General features: G+C 39.6%; 1 long non-coding RNA gene across 1 annotated transcript in view; it reads right to left on the bottom strand.

Annotated features, from left to right (window-relative positions):
• Window positions 1-538: 538 nt before the first annotated feature.
• Window positions 539-12,199, bottom strand: part of LOC105863098 (uncharacterized) — a 44,262-nt gene continuing 32,601 nt past the window's right edge. The window contains exon 5 of the long non-coding RNA XR_012916024.1: window positions 539-10,534. This is a non-coding gene — a long non-coding RNA (uncharacterized LOC105863098). The remainder of the gene's footprint in view (window positions 10,535-12,199) is intronic.

Genomic DNA, 12,199 nt, shown 5'->3' with positions numbered 1-12,199 from the left:
ACTAGTTCAACCTCTGTGGAAAGCAATATGGAGATACCTTAACGCGATACAAGTGAATCTACCATTTGATCCAGCAATCCCATTGCTGGGCATCTACCCAAAAGATCCAATGACACTCTACAAAAAAGACACCTGCACTCGAATGTTTATAGCAGCACAATTCATAATTGCAAGGCTGTGGCAACAGCCCAAGTGCCCATCAATCCAAGAATGGATTAATAAAATGTGGTATATGTATACCATGGAGTACTATTCAGCTCTAAGAAACAATGGTGATATAGCACATCTTATATTTTCCTGGTTAGAGTTGGAACCCATACTACTAAGTGAAGTATCCCAAGAATGGAAAAACAAGCACCAGATATATTCTCCAGCAAACTGGTATTAACTGAGTAGCACCTAAGTGGACACATAGGTACTACAGTAATAGGGTGTTGGGCAGGTGGGAGGGGGGAGGGGGGTGGGTATATACATACATAATGAGTGAGATGTGCACCATCTGGGGGATGGTCATGATGGAGACTCAGACTTTTGGGGGGAGGGGGGAAATGGGCATTTATTGAAACCTTAAAATCTGTACCCCCATAATATGCCGAAATAAAAAAAATTAATTTAGGGATATAATGTTTATATTTATTAACACACTGCTTTTTTCCTTGCTATTTTATTCTTAACAAAGACAGTTATGAAAACATCTTCACTTTCCTTCTATGGTTCAATGGGTCATTAACCAAATAAACTTCCATAATTTTTTACTAATAATCTATTTTCACATTAAAATTGCATGGAAAATCGTTCATACATCTTACTGGATAGAAACTTTTTAAAAATAGCTCTGAAAACTCTCCACCAAAAAAGTCAAAATAGAGTCTATGGAACAACAGTGCCCCCTGCTGGTGAACGCGTGGAACACCTAAACCGGGTCGATAAGAAACGCAAAAGCTAAGGTGATTTGCAGTGTCCCTCGCCTAACAATGCCCACAATGATCACTCTCAACACCTTCTTCCTCTTTCAGGTTAAGTAGAATTTGACAATACATCCTGGAGGGAAGCAAACTCTCTTTACCAGGCCAGGGATCGGGCAAGTGTTCCAACAAATTCCCTTTTCTTCCTTTGGGGAGCTGGCCACACCCAAAGCCTCTAAAGATTTCTTTTTCTTTGTAAAGAAAAGACATATTTGAACAATAGTTTTCTGATCTACTCCATTTGCTCTTCCTCTTTACCTCATTTTTCACTGGCCTGTGTAAGACAAGAAAACATTTAAAACTACAGCCAGGCCAACTCCTACTCCTGGGCTACACTGAGCCACTTTTCACCTCCTTTAACCAGAATAGCAGCAAACAATACAATATTAGCATGAAATGGCTCCAGGGAATAATGAGAACAGAAAGCCCCCTCTTATCCAGCACCCAGCACAGCATCTGATCGCCTGCTGGGTGAGGTAAGAGAGGTATGTTGTGTGTGTGTGGGGGGGTGACTCTCATTAAAGATGGTTTCACCATTGCACCTTTAATTCAGACTGAACTGCAATACCACCAAATACTTATGGAGAGCTAGATCGGAACAAGGTGTCCCAAGTGCAGAGGCACCTCTCTTTTAGCAAAATAATCTCAAAAGTCATTCTGTGCTATTTGTGGTTCCTTTACAGATTTTATATTCAACCCAATTTATGAATAGATTCTTAAGCCCTAATTCACAGGGCTTACCTTCCCCTTGCACCTTGATCCTGTAGGGTTTTGGTGGTTCCAATGCAGAGCTTTGCAACCTGGGGTCGTTGCACAAGATCCCACCCTTGGCCTCCTCCAAACTCCATATTGTCCCCGTGGTCTTGGTTAGCAAAGCACTGAGATACACTCCTAGGGGCTTGAGGTGGTGAAGCAGCAGTCCCTGCTCCCTTCTGCATAGCCAGAAAAGCACATACACAACGAAAATCCAACATCTTGCATCGGGAGGCCAAATGATATCTACTACAGAGGTCCAAGACTTGGCACCACGGAGAGGAGGGAATCACTTTAGATTTGATTGGCAGGGCCAGGGATTAGGGTGAGGCAAGTGAGGCCAAGTAGTGCAAGTGCAGAGGCAGATCCTGTCTTTAACATTTTCATATCTTGTTCCTCCCGGCATTTTTTGCAGAACTTCGAATTTTAAAGAGATTGCATGAAAACTTTTATGTTGATTAGTTTCTTCGTGCCCCTGAAATTTTGTGCTCAAGTCGAGCCCCTCACTCGTTTTGCCCCAGTTCCAACCCTGGGGATTTAAGTGAGGGCATAAGTGACCGACGAGATTTTGCAGCTAGAAAAGAGATAACAGGCAGCCCAGAGGAGGACGCCAGGAGCGGAGACATGGGCAGCCAGAGACTGGGAAGAAGAAGGAGGCCGCAAAGAGGGGCTCCGGCTGGCTGGCTAGGAGCCAACGACGCTCCACTCCGGGAATTTGTGGAAGCCCCCAAGGAAACCAGCTGGGTTAACGGAGTACCATAAGGATGTTAGCTTAAGGGGTCTGGCTGCTTCATGACCGCCATCTCCTCTCCCCTCCTTAACCACCAAGGCTAGATCCGCTCCCCTCTGGGGAGGATGCCTCTAGTCCTTGCAGTGCGCCTCTTTGACACACTGCCCTTCTGACACACTGCCGTATTTATCGTATTTATCAACCGGCTGCTTTTCGAGGAGATCAGCCCCCACGGACAACCTTTCCAGCTGCCGCCTGCCCATCTGCCTCCCTCTGGGTCGCGCGGGCTCGACCTGCTCCCCGGCACCCGCGCAAGGATGTGAGGATCGTGTGCTGTCACTGACGACCCGGTCGCAAGACTTTTCTTCAATTACACCACTCACCCCCCCACACACCCGGCCTCACTCGGTCCCTGCAGAGGGATTAACCATCTCAATACCAAAGGGATAAGACATCCTCCCAAGGGTCTCTTTGTTATTCAAGAACATAACAGTCGCTGATGGGCTAGATCATAAGAGCGGCAAATCTTAAAGTGGGAAGGCAAATCAGTTTGGAATAGGATTTAGCAGTTGATGTCTTTTGTAAATAGTCACTAAGCAAATTAAACATGGGTCAACTTTTAGTAGCAGTAGTGAATCCTAACAGGTACACACACAAAGAAACCGCGCTAAAACAGGCCTTGCCGATTGCTGCCTAGGAATGCTTGAAACCTCCATTAAGGAATGTGAGAAAGCTTTTAGACAGAAGGTAGAGTTTCTTGTAAAAAATGGCCTGCAGCAAGCTCAGCCCTATAAAACACCAGCCTGGGAGCACCACTGGATTTGCTGTTCCCACCCAATTCCTTTTTAGGGCCTCAGATTTCTCTTAGGCTCTTTGCAATGTAAAAGGACAATTGTCTATCCACAGGTTACCTAGTTCCTTACAAGGCATTTTAAAAGGCTTTTCCAACTGAGATGGGTAGCTCAGAATGTGCTTCTCTGGAAAATGGATGTGAAACACAAGCTGCTCAAGACACACAGGTATTTTAATGTGTTAAAGTGCACTGAAAGCAACCAAGGCAGTGAAGATGCATATTATCTCCCAAATCCCTAAAGACATGTTTTGCTTTAGGAGTCCTGTCTTAAGATCGTTGGCTATTTTTAAGGTCTTAATAAATGAAGATCGAGCAAAGTTTATAAATACAAGAACACATGTCAAACTTAGCAAATCAAAATTCAGGTCACCCAGTTAAAATTGAATCTCAGATAAATATCCAATACATTTTTAATATAAATATATCCTATGCAGTATTTGGGATACACTTACACTAAAGATTTGTTGTTGTTTAACTAAAATTCAAATTTAACTGGGTATTCTGTTTTTCCTGACAACTCTAAGAACAATTCAATGACTATTTGAATTCTTTTGGCTGTTTTCAGGCTACAGCGGCAAAGCTGAATGGTTTTGACAAAGACTACATAACTTGCAAAGCCAGAAATATTTACTGTTACAGCAGCAGTTTGTCAATCCCTGATACAGATTAAGCTGTTACTTGGAAAGTGGCATTACAAATAATCCTTAAGTCATTAACTAGAAGTGAGTGGGCTGAACATTTTCCCTATTCGCAGAAATTATTTATCTGTCCTTTCTCTCATAGTCGAAAGAAAAACAACGTTTTTATAGATACAAAATTTTGGTAAATTGCAAACCAATGGTATTAGAATGAGACTCATTTTGACATCTTTCGTACCGCACATGAGTTTTCTCTTGTTTCGGGCGCCATCTGTTATGGACCTTAGATGTCAACACACTGTCTTGTCCCTTAGGGAGGGTAGAAGTTTACCGCCAAATTTGCAAATGAAAACGTCAAGAATGAAGAAAGGTGACATAATATTTTCCAGAAAAGGCGATATTCTTCCCCTAGCATGGAAAGACAAGCGAGTTGTCCGAATGATATCAACGATCCATGACACTTCTGTCTCAACAACAGGAAAAAAAAAATAGAAAAATGGGAGAGAATATTGTAAAACCTGCCTGCATCAAGGAATACAATGTCCACATGAAAGGCATTGACCGTGCAGATCAATTCCTTTCATGTTGTTCCATTCTAAGGAAAAGGATGAAATGGACCAAAAAAGTAATGCTGTACCTTATAAACTGTGGACTTTTCAATTCATTTAGAGTGTACAATGTCCTCAATCCACAAGCAAAAATGAAGTATAAACAGTTTCTGCTATCGGTGGCGAGAGACTGGATAACGGATGACAATAATGAAGGCTCTCCGGAACCAGAGACAAATCTGTCCAGCCCTTCCCCTGGGGGTGCAAGGAGAGCACCTCGGAAAGATCCACCCAAATGGTTGTCAGGTGATATGAAGCAGCATGAACCTACGTGTATTCCAGCGAGTGGAAAGAAAAAATTTCCTACTAGAGTCTGCAGAGTTTGTGCCGCCCATGGAAAAAGGAGCGAATCTAGATACTTATGTAAATTTTGTCTGGTCCCTCTTCATAGAGAAAAATGCTTTACACAGTATCATATGTTAAAAAAGTACTAGGAACTTTAATTGTTTAATGAGTTGTTTAATTGTTTTTGTAAATAAAAATGTTATAATTATTGAAAAACAAAACCTAAAGTGCATTTTGATCTGTAGTTTATGATGATTTAAATAACGTGCAGTTTGACCAAAAACGTGCAGTCCCTGGCGTATGTCTTAGAGATTTCTATGCGGTACGAAATGTGTTAAGAATACAGGCTGTCTGCTTTTCATAACTTCTGATTCACTCTTAGTCCATTACAACACTGACTCACAAACCAGAATATTACTATAATTTTAGATCCTTAACGCAAGTCACTATTTTACCAAGTGGCTCGCCTGCCATCTAGCGGGGAAAGATAAAAGCGCATTATTTATTTATTTATTCATTTAGGCAACTGACTAGCTAGCTATGAGCCGCCATAAGACCTTGGACAGTAATGATTATAATAGTAATTATTTACATTTGAATAATAGCACTTTGCAATTTACAAAACATTTCCCAAAGTACAGTATTTTAATTATTCCTTCCTCACCACAATGGTGTGATGTAAGCAGGTCTTCTTTGCCTTATTTTTTCAGATGAAGAAACTGAGTCCGAACATTGGCTTGGTCAAGGTCATACCGTGTTTCCCCGAAAATAAGACCTACCCATAAAATAAGCCCTAGCAGGATTTCTAAACATTTGCGCAATATAAGCCCAACCCGGAAAATAAGACTTAGTGATGGGCGTGGCTAGGTAGTGTATCTACACAACCCATGCATTTCCTCACGGAGTGGTCAAGAATATGAGCAGCCCTTCTCATCTGCCCCATTGTGACAGCTACTATCCCAGAGGTGACTGGAAAGGTGTGGGCAGCCCCACCAACAAAGTCAGCTCTCCCTGTCAGGTCCCAGCCATCCTGTGCGTGCTGCAAGCTGAGGCTTTGAGGGGAAAATAACACATCCCCTGAAAATAAGCCCTATATAAGACTCTGTCTTATTTTCAGAGAAACAAGGTACAAGTAGTGCCACGCTCTATTCTCAGAGCCTAACCCGTCTGAACTTGGGTTCTTTCATTTCTACTTTTCTACTTCTATTCTATGAATGATTTTGAAAGTCTCTATTTGCCACAGGTACCTTTATTCTAGGAAACTTGCATGGGAAGTCTTTTAAGCATGAGCCGCCCGAAACATCCCCTCTCAAGAAAAAAAATTCTAAGGAGGCAAACACATTTTTTTCTAGGTAAAGGTTTAATTAATGTTTATCAAAGACAGGATGTTAGTTTAGATCCATTTTCTGAGCAAGGTGTATAAATTGGGCAGAAGATATTTAACGCTTAAACCTTGAAGAGCTGTGTAATTACTGGCAGAACACCTGCCACAAGCTACTAAATCCTTTTTTGATTAAGACACATTATGTTTCTATTTCAGTATGAGGCCCAATCATTGGGCCTGCAGAAACAATATTTGCATAGAGTTTTTCGAGTGTAAGCCACAGAAGTCTCAAAAAGAGGTCCATTTTAATTGCTCGATGTCTCAGAAATTTCCAGGGGCTTGTGAATCTGCAAAGGAAACTTTGAGCTCACTGTGGTAAAGCCATTTGAGAAAGGGGATTTGTGGTCGTTTCCAGCACTTATGCTTCTGTCTTGTAACAGCAGCCGGTGGGCTTAGTGATGACCAAGAACCAGATTAAACGAACCAAAGGTTAAGTCAATCCATAAGCAAGAATCATGTTTACAATGACATCCATCTGCTGAATATGCAGTTTGGCACATAATGACAATGTACCAAATCATGTGCCAGCTGCTAAATGCAGCTGTACTTGAGTGTGTCCACAAATTCAAAGAGGCTCAATACAAAAAACAAAAATAAAAAAACCAGTTTCCAGAGCCTTGCAGATCATTGTTCCCAGGCTGTGCCTGTTTCTTGCAAACAAGCCCCCTACAGGAACACTTAGTATTACTTACTGATAGCTGCACTTTAATATTAAAATTCCAACTTGAGGTAGAAATGTGAAAACTAAAGCACCTAGGACGTGGGAATTAAATGTTTTTATTGCTATACTTTATACACAGCCTTAAGTTTGACTACATACAGATGAACCATACTGTTTGCAAGCTCTCCTGATGACGCTATCTGTATCATAGATGGAGGAGTTCTCTGAAACTCTCTAGTTTGGATGACCCTGGATCCATTTTATTAGTTGCCCCCATTGTCTTGGCTGCCAACATTCGGACTAAACCATTTCTAGCTGTTGAGGCCAGCCTATCTATTTATGTAGCTATTATGTGTTTTAACTCAGGAGTACCTCAACAATTGTGCAAGGAGGATAGTAGTGACCATTTGTTTAATATAGTCCCTATATTATATAGAGGGTTCAATCCTGATTATCTATGAATATAGAGGGTTCAATCCTGGTTATCTCAGGCATGTCAGGTCATCCCAAGTATGTCGTACAAGTTCACAGCACAAGAATTTCCTAAAGTTGATACCAATTATGTCACAACTATTACTGCTACTACTACTACCAACAACAACACCTGACACATATTATATTCCCTCTTGTTAGGCACTGTTCTAATAAGACTAAACTAAAGCAATCCTCATTGATTGTACTATCAGGTTTGGCATTATTGTCATCCTCATTTAACAAAAAGCCTAAGAGACCCACTCATGTTCACAAAGCCAGTGAGTCATGGGGCAATATTTTAACCCACATAGTCTGATTGCAGTGCCCTCACTTTTAATTATTATTGCCTCAATCCCAAAGCACAGTTAGAAGAAGAAAGATACACCAACCCACACACATACTACCTTCTCAATAAAATCCAATGAGCCATGTAGACATTCAGTACTTCCTGTAATCTGGTGCTATCTTACATTTTCTTCAGCCTGCTTCCACTCTAGCCACTTCAAAAGATTCACCAGCAGCAGGCCTTGCCTCTATTCATGCTCTTCCTGCTGTTTTACCCCTCCCTCACTGCTTTCCCTGTTGAACTTCTACTCATCCTTTAAAGCCCACGTCCAATTTGACATTTTTGGTAAATCCTTACCTGAGACCCCAGGTAGAAGTAAACACTATCACCCCTGAACCTCCCTCAGAGCCCTTTGTCTGAATTTTTCTTATGGCACTTAGAATCTTTTATCTAGTATTGGAATTACTTATGTGCATGGCAGTCACATTCACTAGACTATAAAATCACTAAAGAAAATCCAATTCAACCATGACTCTACTTCAACCATGACTACTTCTCTGGTTTCCCCAAAGATAGTAGCCCATAGGCCCCCACAGCACTTTGTTCTTACCTCAATTATCTACAACACTTAACCTTATCCCAAAATGTTATTACTAGTCTAGGTGTCTACCTACCCCTAGAAGGTAAACTCCTTGAGAGCATACAGTGTTTTGTGTCTTGCTCCTGTGCTTGTTGAATGAATGAATGAATGAATGAAGCCTTTCCTGAATTCTCCCAGCTAGACGTAATCACTCCTTTCTTTCCCTGAACTCCAACAGCAATTTGTTCTTCCTTGTGACACTTTTTTAAAAAATCTTGTTTTAGAGTTATCTATAGAAAAGCATTAGCTTCCTTGCTAGAAGCACCTTAAGGTTAGAGCTATGCCTTAGGTTATCTCCATGGTCTCATCACCTAGCAGAGTCTCTGATCTAGTAAATGAGCTCAATAAATATTTCCTGAATGGAATTATTCATCACAATGACCATGGTCCCTTAATGATGGGCTCATAGGTGTTGCCAAAGAATACATAAAAGAAGGCTGAGTTGGGTGGGAATTGGCCATCCTGGCTGAAGGGAATTGTATGTGATAGAAGGACTATGAGCTACTGGCCTGTCTCTCACACCTATACAGACAAGCTGCCATTATGTATCACTGTCAGTAATGAAATTAAGGTAATTCATTATACTTTGCTTTGCCACTATAGAAATTAGGAGAACAAACATTAACGTTATCCAAGAGAATAAGACAAAGGAATAAAAACCTATAAAGAAAATATTACTTTTACACACAATACATTATTTTTATACAATAGCTGTAAATATTCTAGAAAATTAAACTATGCATTCATTTGCCAGTGAAATTGTATCCTACTTCTAGCATTTCTTTCACATCAAAATATTTAATAATTAAAAATAAAATAATAATTTTAAAATAATTAAAGATAATTGTTTAATTATCTTAGAACCTAGTAAGATAAGAAAAGTCATAGATTAAAATGCTTATATTATCATGCAACAGTAGAAAGGTTTTACAAGATCATAAAAAATTATATGGGTCTACAAGTTAATAGTGAGTGATTCCTGTGCTATCCAATTGATAAATTAAATAAAATTTCTCAGAATAAAGTGATCTTCAAAACTTGGCTCTTCATAGAATAACACAACTCTAAGATTTATGGGAAGAAAGAGAAAGAACATTTCTGAAAATCTACTATGTGTCAAGTACCGTCCTAGATACTTTGACTCACATTATCTAATGTATCCCTCTAAAAAAATCATATGAAATGAGGTTGCACAGCTAATAAGCATCTGAACTGGAACTTGAGCCTACCTCTTGTGTATTTTCCTCTTTCTTCTGCCCATCTTATTTAATAATCCCTAAAGCCCTTACTGGAATCCCTCATCAGTACTGCTTAACAGCATTTCAGTTGCTATCTGGGCCAGTTAATTGAATTTCAGAGACTCATTCAATACATCTAAATCCAAATGGTCAGTATTTCTGCCATTCAGCTACCTCATTGTAAATGTTAATGTATATGTCACTTTGGATAGTTTAAACCTGTTACGTTATGCAGATTAGTCTTTTAAAATTTTTTTCATCTCTCCCAAACACACAGTTTTAGTAGCCTGATGACAGAAAGCCAATCGTGGCAATCCAAATGGGCTGGGTTCCAATGGGTCAATAACTCACTTGGTGGCCTGCTGCCAAGCAGCCAATCACCATCAGAAAATATGGAATGAATTCTTCTCTGTCGTTCTATTGTCAGAAACATTTTTCCCTGGCAGTGGTGACAAGACAGTCCCTTCCAAGCAATCATGGGTGTGAGAGTTAGGGTTTGACCAAACTGCAGAGGGGGAGTCACTGCAAACATTTAAAATAAACATTTGAGATTGGGGAAAAGTTTGTAAAAATATGTGAAATATTTAAGTGATAGAATATTCACAATCAGTTTTAAAAACACTAAGCACTTGTCAAAATGGCACCGTTAAATTCTTTTACAATTAAATGAAAACGATGGAACAAGAATTAGGAAAGTAATTATCCATAAAAAGTGTTTTTAAGGTTTGTAATTACAGTTAATTGCTATAAAACACCATGTTGATTTGAAAGCTGTTAACTAAATTGAAAATAAAGCAATGACATTGTGAATGTGCATTTCCTTATGTTTGCCCAGGCACAGGGGTTAGGGTACAGCCCCAACTGATTTTGTGAGCCAGCTCACCATGGCACCTTCTGGGACAGCTGTACATCCAGCTTCCCTTATTCTTGTTGCACTTGTTTTTCTCTTTTTCACTTTGTCCTCACACATGTGAAAGGTCCTATTATTCTTTGTTCTCTTCCCCCATTCCATAGAGCTCCTATAATGAAGATGCCAAAAGAAAATAATTCATAAGATTAAAAAATAATAAAATGAAGCTGTGGAGGTGATTGGGCTTTATAATTGGGATTCCGTTGAATCATGCCAAGGTTGAATCTCTCTACACTTGACCTAACTTCAAAGCATGTCATTTTTATTCACTGTAACTACAATTACCTGTAAATACAAGAGGTTTCTGATTTCATGCTCTCCAAAGTTTCATTCAAATGTGATTAGGTTATGACATAGTATGATAATGGACTTTCAGAAAATCTGTCTTGAATAACAAGGGGTGATGTTATCTTTTCAAATTTCACCTTGCACAAAAAATAATCTAAATCCATGGCTCCATGTAATGTCTCTTTGTTCAGTTAATATTACTATCCTCTGAGAACTGCTATTAAAAAGAAAAACTTGGGCCCTAGTTACCCATTTTTTCAATCTGGTGGTGGGGGAGAGGTTATGTCAATAGTTCAGAGAATTCTACTTTTCTCTTCAAGTACTTAAATATACAGGTTTCCATAATATATAATGACCAGTCTAAGACATATTTGTCCATTTTAATGAATCCTTATTTAGTAATATTTACTTATATTCAACTATAACTTACCTGTATTTATCATTGTTCACATTTGAGGACAATCTTATCCCCTAAAATGTCTTTATCTCTGCAAAATATAACATGTACTGTGGCCAATGTGACACTCAAAGGCAATTGGTAGAATGTGCTTTCACTAAGTTTCCATCTATTTTATAAAAATGCCAGGGAAATGGAGATATGCTGAGTGTAAATATTTGAAAGAGAAACTGACTAGGCTTTGACAATGAGCTCCCAGACTAAACTCTGGTACTTTCAGACTGATTCAAAGAGAGGATCAGTCTATAAGCATGTACTTTCACAGCAGTATTAATATTCATGAATTCATTCATCTATTCATTCCATAAACCTTTCCTCTGCTTCTGTTCTGGGGACATCACTGTGCAAGGTGTGAGAAATATGTAGAGACTGGTGAAATCCTCACAATAAGAATATGCAGTAAGTAGTATTATGATTCCTATTTTACCTGTGGAGCTTAGAGAAGTAATACGCCCAAGGCCAAACAACTAGGAAGTGGCCAAGCCATTCCAAAATAACTCAGACAACATAGACACCTTTAACTTAATCTTTAACACAGGAAAGTGGTATTTGATAAAAAAAAAATCTTAGGCAGAGAATTTGTAAAGCCTCAGGGCACTGAGGACACATAGGATTATTTACTAGAACATTTATTAACTCTCCACTGTCTAGACAAGATATTACCACCACCAAAGGTGGCACGAAAGCTGGACATTCATGATCACAGTAACTCAGCACCTCTTTTTCAAGCACCTCTAAAGTCAGGAAGTTCTGTGACTTACCAGCACCCCAAGATACAATTCAGTAGAGCCTGGTTTAAAAGCCAAGGGTTTTAGTTACTTTGAAAATCTGTTCCAAATTCATTACCAGGACTCCAGTTTTAGTTATCCACAGAGGTTGGGCAAGTACCTACAGCTGTGAGAACCAAGAGGACTATCAGGAGAGGAAGGGGGCAGCTTCCCTTCTTACCTTACATGAGCCCCATGCTAGTGCCCAACCACAAGTAACAGTAGGTCAAGTGAGCACATGGGGATGGCACACTTCAGAGAG

This window comes from Microcebus murinus, chromosome X (assembly GCF_040939455.1).
Source record: "Microcebus murinus isolate Inina chromosome X, M.murinus_Inina_mat1.0, whole genome shotgun sequence".
NCBI lineage: Eukaryota > Metazoa > Chordata > Mammalia > Primates > Cheirogaleidae > Microcebus > Microcebus murinus.
The sequence above is the reverse complement of the archived record's forward strand: the minus strand, read 5'-3'. Positions and strand labels throughout refer to the sequence as shown.